The following is an 8,127-nucleotide window of genomic DNA, read 5'->3' on the forward strand; positions in this document are numbered from 1 at the left end:
TATAGGGGCATTATTCATGAGCTAAATATTATATAAATTATTGATCAGATTAGACATTTATTAACTTGGTAATCTGTTGTGTATATTTTCATGATAGATTATCGTGAATGCAGCATAAATTAGTAATTACAGACACACAGATGGCATTAGTGTTTGGACTTTCACAAAATATCAACACTGGGGTATTGTCTAAGTTTTTGTTGTGCCCCAATGGGAACCACAGTAAAATCCCGCTATTGTAGACCTTGATCACCTTGAAAATCTTGTGGACGCTCTAGAGGCTAAAGTTAATATCAGATTGCTTTATATTTATATTTAAGGTCATGGGACGAAGAGGCCTATCGATTTTCAACGATTTTGTTATGGCCCTTGATATTAAGAGCGTGCCCACGAGAACACCATGCAGAAGGTTTATAAGTTGGGATACTCCCAAAACACATAAATGTGTAATTCAATTTCTGACTGAGAATATTGAAAAAACATTTTTCATATGGTGAAATTGCCAAAATCCGTAGTTTTTTTTTCAAATTCCAACTTTTGCAAGTCCTCACACCTAAACTATACGTAGCAAAAGACCAAACTCACAGTTTGTAGATGACCTACTGCTGTTACTGGATATCAAAGCCTATCTAAATTCCCCATTTTTCGTCACCCGAAGTTTGACGCCCTATAGCTACTTCTTTCATGAGGTGGGTTTAAAAAAAAATATGCTCGCGTGAACAAACAACCTCCCAACATTTGACACAAAAAATAAAAATGACCGGAATCGACTTGACAAAAACTAGGTGAAGGAAACAATAACCCATGAAATTAACCTGCAATTTCCTTATTTTGGAGATAATTAACCGTAGTAGATAAAAAAAACTAACAGTATGGTTTTTACTATCAGCCCTAAAATACATTAGTATCTGTTTTATAAAAAATGTCTTGACAAAATACTATAGAAGGCTTGTATTCGTTCATGGTCCATCTGGCGCCGACGGGAATTGACTTCCATTGGAGTATCAACGTGCTCAATGAAATGATCTTAACAAAACATATCCATTACTCTCAAATAGATATTATTTTAAATAAAGTAATCCAAACAAAAATGAAAAGTTCACCTAAAAGTGAGTTTCGAACCATCAACCGCATGATTGCCCCCGACCCACCCCCTCACCGAGTTGCTTGTCCCAGGGCCCCAAGGTCCATGTCGCGAGCCCTGTTCAGGGGGATTGCCTAGGGCCTCTCTTATTCTAAACCCGGCCCTGAAGGTGTAGCTGACAGCGCTTGAGAACCGTAGCTACCATGCTACACTGTTCAACGTCGCCCACTTCGACGCAAGGCTGCGTTGCCGTTAAAATTTAAGCTTCCACATTTCTGTATTGTAGAAATCAGTGGATGTGTCCCAAAATGAATAGTGGAAACATGCTCTGAAATTGAACTTTTTGTAGCCATTTTCCGTGACCTGTTGGAAAATGAAACCTTAAAGAGACAATACAACAAATATGTTAAAGGGACAGGACGACAATACAAAATATACAATAAATGCAAATATACACTTATATACAGTACTACATGGTACAAATGATGGCTATGGATATGAAGAAAACGTATAAAAGTCAAAAATTTTATTTCTCTAATTAAATTTGCAAAAAAATGTATCACAAAAGCTTATTTTTAGCACTTTTCAATAAACTCAATATTTTAAGTATGTTGCATTCCGGTCATTTTTTTACACCTGTTGATACTATACGCTTAGCACTTCAAAATCATTCGAAGAAATTATACTTGCTACCATGAAAGAAAAAGTTACAGTGTATCTTTTTCTGTACTACAGTGACAATGTGAATATGGTACCCTAAAACAAGTCCACAAAATATTAGTATAGACTGATTTCTTTTTTCAAATTAGTGCTGGGGTGGAAGTTGACCACCCGCTTTATCAGACAGGGTCAAAATTAGAAGGTTGCTATTGCACCATAGAATGCAATCTGTGGTTAAAAAGGGTGATAAATACACACGTGAAAACCAAAATTTTACCCATAAAATGACTATTTCCAGTACAGTCCTTTAAAGCGACATCAGGTTGTAACCACTTCAGCATGTCACCTCTTGCCCCTAGGGGGTGTCATACCATAAGTTTGATCAAAAACTTCCGAACCCCCATCTTAGAACATTTTGTGATTTTTGTCTGGTCTTATCGCGGATACACTCTTAAATTTTATGTATCTCAAGGTTAGTATACGACAGAACTATAAGCCAAATGGGCTGTTACTCGTAATCAGATTTTAGTGTATTGTAAATGTTTTCATTACTGTCAAAAGAAAACAAATTTTGTTGACAGCTTGGACGACTTAGCTGGCGTGGGCGGGTGTTTCGTTGCCTGGCAACCTATCTTTTAAATTATTAAGACCAAATAATAGAAGTGCTTGAAGTATATCTGGATAAACTATAATTATGTATTAGTATGAAAATATTAAATTCGTTTTCGGTTGAGCGTTTTATGTTGTGCTTTCACTTTAAAGTAGCTAGGTCTCTAACTCAATATCATCCAAAGTCTTCGACATTGAAAACACAAATTATTTGTCAATTCAAATCAACACTGATGTTGTTATCTTACCGGGAAAAGATGGGCCTCTGATATCCAATATTTAAGACAAAATAAACATTTTACCATAATGCGTTTCGGCGCCATTTGTAATTAGAGTAAAAACGGACACGATTGAATGTAAATCCGTATATACATTCATATGACATTATTATATGCGATGCGACACATTTGTGTCAATTTCTAGGTCCCAAATATTAGCGATTTAGCTCCTTTAACTAACTTTCAACACTATCATTATCTTACATCTGAGATGTTCATGATGGATTTCAATAACAGATTTATGATCGCTAAAAAAATGTCATTTTGTAATATTATTTTACTTGATACAATATTTTGGTTTATCTCATAAACTACATTTTTATACATCTGATATTCACATTTCACATTTCATTAGTTAATTTTGAATTCAAACAGTGTCATTTTATTTATATCATATGAGAGTATCTAATTCCAATAACTATTAATTTCTTCAACACACCCACAGCTTATTGTTACACGCCCACACAGTCGTCGCCCTAGAGTAGAAATGGTTCCACTAATGATGTCTTCCGAAACCAAACTGTACTGCACAAACATATTAATAAAACAATTCCCATTGAAATAAAGGCAATTCCTTACCGCATAATTATATGATTTGATAAAACCCAACGGCTACGCAAAATCTATGTCCATTTTAAAATGGCCACAGCACCATAATTAGAACAGGCACTTGTTTTCACGTTATCTCGAAAATACAAAAAAACTGTTCGGTAAAGTGTTCCACTCCTTTCTGTTTGTAACATAATTACTTATTTCCTTGCATACAGTGATGATATGTGTTGAAAATTTTGCAATTGAACCCAATTTTTACCTGCGCAAAGCCTCGAATAGTTTATCAATTGTAGCCTTAAATAAGACAATTATCACAGCTACAAATATTGAAGCTATCGTCGCCCCTGTGCACCCGTCCGTCAATAACTTGGTCGTTAACGCGATAAAGGCTAAAGTTATTTAACGGATTTTTTTTCTTCAGATTTTATGAGGAGCATTGGGGTCATACGCGGATGAACCCTATCGTTTTTCAGCGCTCAAGACCCGTTCCTGGGTTACCCCTAACCCCACCCTTTTTCGAAAACCGTGCTACCTCGACAGATGCTACAGGTTTTAAAATATTTTTTTTCATGTTAGAGAGAGCGAGAGAGAGAGTGAGGGAGGGAGGTCATTTCGGGACTAACACACGGTTCATTTTTATATCAATGATTAGCTTGCGCGGAGGCGTCTTTAGCAGTGGGAGGAAGCCGTAGGACCAGGAGAAAACCCACGAGGTTGGGCAGGCGACCCTACTCCTTGTCACGTACAACCGGGGAATCGAAACCAGGTAATCGAAACACCACGCCAGTTGACTCAATGACAGACCTTATGATACAGCACGCACGTGCTAACTATTCAGACCCCCCCCCCCCCTTAGCCAAAGGGATTTTCAATCAATTAAATTTTCATCTTTAACTTCCATCTAATTCAAATTGGTTACCCTATCGAACAAATTTATCGATACCAATTTCCGAAGCGATCACCACCAATCGCCAATGACCACTAGATGGGATTTGACGATTTAATCGGGTGATCACGTGTTTTTTCAACTATGTCCATCCAGCCACACGATATGTTTACAGCTAATCGGCGCATTTAACGAACTCGAGTACTTTAAAATCGACTATACTGTCACATGCCATCTCCACTAAATACAAATCGATTTGGCAAGTCGAAAGAAAAAAACACCTAATATCTCAACCAACCATGACAGCTGAAACATATTCGTTTAATTACGTCACGATTCTACTCACACTATCTCAGTTGTCGGGACTGACAGGACTGTGACAGAACTGAATTCCGCGTCACACGATTGCAATTCCGTCAATTCAGAACGTTCTGGACTGACAATCGAGAACTTCCCTTGTTAATGTAATCATTAGCCTCTCCCCCCTCCCCACCTCCGGTTGGAGCAGAATAGTGAGAGGTTAAACCCCATTTCATTTAAAAACGACTCACATTCGCTGCGACGATTCTCTTTGCAAAACACCTGGTGCTCCTTTGACATCGGCATATCAGTGACTTTGGCAGCTTTCCCGTGAAAATTAAAATATGACACTTTGTCACTCCGTATTTCTGGGCTTTGCATTTGAATGCTAATGATTGGTGATGTCATATTTTTGCCCGTGTCTAATTCTGTTAAGCCAGACAAACACCTGCAATAATTGGAAATACGAAGGGTGCGAAATTCTTATGTAACGTATAATTGCCGTGGTATATCGTTATTTCGACAAATACAAGCTGAAAAGTACGAATATCTTATTCTGTTCTGCTAATGAATACTGGCTAATGAAGACGTACATACGCCATACAGTGTGCTATGGGGGAAATTTTGCCCGAACAGCGGCACTACAGCCTACTCATACTCGTGATATTTATAATAATAATCGTTCGATTTTAGAGCTAGAATCCCAATCTAGTGGTTGCTCATAGGTTCATACTTCAACAAACGTTTTATTATTGACTTTGATATCTGTCCATAGTTTAGGTACGTGATATGGTGTGGTCAGCGGATATTGCCCTTGTAGAAGTGTCGTATGTTAGATATAGTGTCATGAGATATTATTAATTATACCTTGTCGACTGGTGGAGCTGACAACTGACACTCAATGTAATTTAATTATTGAAAACCCGAGTCTCGCCATCTCTGACAAACATTAATTGTGATTCCAAAAGTTCGCGACTGAGAATAATTTAGAAAAATTACGAAGCAGAGAATATTGTGTAAATTTCTGTATATTGAAAGTACTAATGTAATAATAATTCAAGAAAGAAAACCAGAATATATATTTTTCGAGGGGAAAATATATAAATGAATTAAAATGAAAGTTGGTGGAGAAAAAAGAATCTAGAGTGAGCAATGCATGCACCTGTAAAATCTAAAATTGCTTTTAAAATAACACCAAGCTGAGGCTAAGTATTAGGCCTGAATTTGAGTACATTGTATGTTCATAATCATAAAAGTGGGATAATCAAATTCAGGGACTAAAACCGCTGCTCAATCTGTCATGTTGAAGGCCTTTGACCCAGCAATTGAAATACAGTGAGGAGCAAGCGAGACAGCCACTGTGTAGAAAGAGACATCATAAATATTTTCGACGTATTTAATTAACAGTATTCCGATAATTTTTTTTTACCTATTTACCGTATTAAAGTTTGTCCTGCTGTCTAGGCAAGTTTAGATAATTCTGGTATTCAGTTTTATATTGACTTTCATTAAGACAACTGTTTTGGATGTATTTATGACCACCGACACATTGTATAACACTGTACATCCAAGCCCAAGGAGGGGGTGGGGGTGGGTGCGATCGGTAGAGCCCCAGGAGTCCAATAAATATCGATTTAATTATCTCCTTACGTCGACAAAGTCGATATTCGTGCCACGGATCCCCGATCCAATTCCCTACCCTGGCAAGGGGTAAAGTTTAAAATCATTATGTATTGTAGTGTATTTTATGTTCTTGATGCCCTTGCACAGGTTGGGAAGGCGGGGGGGGGGGGGTAATTTGTCTTGCTCCGGGAGACAAAGATTCTCTCGGCGGCCCTGTGTATACGCCTATGATCAGCCTATAAGTATCATCATCTTATAATAGTATGGCCAACTTTATTGTATATGCCTGAATTAAGGCGTACCGAAATCAATATGTCACTCATGCCAGTGTAATTTCAGTTCAACACATATAGATGTAAATTGCATTTTCTTGCCCTTCCTCGGTCAGCTACCCTTAGTAATAGCTATATTGTATGAATAATGGATGATCGAAATGATCGGGAGCCACGGTGGCTAAGTGGGTAAGACGCTGGCTCGCTCCTGGAGGTCGCGTGTTCGATCCCTGCATTGGCGAAAAAGTTCATCTGGATTTCCGACATGGTTTTCACTTGTCAGTGGTGCAGGACGGAGGGCCTGACAAGGATAGCTGTCTAGTCATTCGGATGAGACGAAAAACCGAGGTCCCGTGTATACTTTGGCGTGCACGTAAAAGATCTCTTTACAGTTGGAATTCGATATAAGAGTAGGCCATAGTGCCGCAGCTCGGGCAAAATTTCCCTCATAGACCAGTCGGAGCAGAACAATAGGATGTTAAACCCAATTTCATTTGATCGACACTAATCATGGTGCCAAAAGAAATGACATGGGATACTTTTCTGCACCGACTTGGCTAATGAGAAATTTTGCGCAGACACGGCCTACCCTTGTATCGAATTTCAACAGCCAAGAGAAGTTTTACGTGTATGCCAACGTGTACACGGAACTTGGTTTTCGTCCCATCTGAACGATTAGACGCTGTCCTTGCCAAGCCCTCCGTCCTGCACCACTGACAAGGGAAAATCCCGGGGAACAATTGATGATAATTTTTATATAAAAAAATTTTTCATATTTTTTCCCGCCAACTGGAATATTTTATCTGCCAAAAATGTGTGATACCGTACTGCACAATATATTTTCAGTATTTACACGTCAAATCTTATCCAGGGATTGCCAATTAATTTTCTATAAATTTATGTGTTTCGTGGGTGTGTTCCCACTTAGCCGGCAGACTGTTAATCCTTTGATTGATCTCAAAACTATAGTCTGTTTAAAAGTAGTCACTCAAGAACTGTTCACTGGTGTTCAGCGTTAATGAGCTCTTAATCCATCTTAATAAAATTTATTAGCCAACTAATTAATGACATTTTGAACACAATTCATGCCGGCGTTATGATTTCAAACATGATTTCAATTCACTATATTAATATAAATAGATGGTCGATCTGTGTCGAAATTATATTTATTTTAAAATGGCAAACGTTCAGGTTAATATTCGCTTTATCTCCAATAATCGAAGTGGCCGATATTTAATACACAATGGTTACAAGTTCAGTATAAAGTCAAGCAGACCAAATGCCGTCCATTGGAAATGTTCAACAAAAACTTGTCCAGCTACTGTAAACACCAAGAATGTTGTTCTTACCACTGTTGGATCCGAACACAATCATCAACCAGATAATGTAAAGATTAAAGTTGATACGTTTTTGTCATCCATGATGGATTTGTTAAAAACTGACCACAGACCAATGCCAAGAACAAATATTTCCTATTTAGTGGGGCTGTAAAATGATTGTTATGTTGTAAGGCATTTATTTATAAATTATATAATGCTATTTAATAAAAGTTAAATGTGTAAATTGTAATATATTTTTATATGTGTAAGCTATTTAATGTTATTTAATAAAAGTTAAATTTGTTAAAATCAATACAGTTTTAGTCTTAAAAAAGATATGGACTATAGTTTATAACACCATTGTTTTAGGATTAACTCTGGATTAGCGGCAAAATTTGACATCAAAGCCTGCCGGCTAAGTGGGAACACCCCGTTTCGTGTACATGCCGTATATGAAACCACTGTAAACGGAATTCAGCTATCAAAATAATTAATTCTCTTCAAAAGGAACTGTCGGCCATTTTGATTACATTGCCACGACTCT

The sequence above is a fragment of the Patella vulgata genome, chromosome 1, assembly GCF_932274485.2.
Source record: "Patella vulgata chromosome 1, xgPatVulg1.2, whole genome shotgun sequence".
NCBI lineage: Eukaryota > Metazoa > Mollusca > Gastropoda > Patellidae > Patella > Patella vulgata.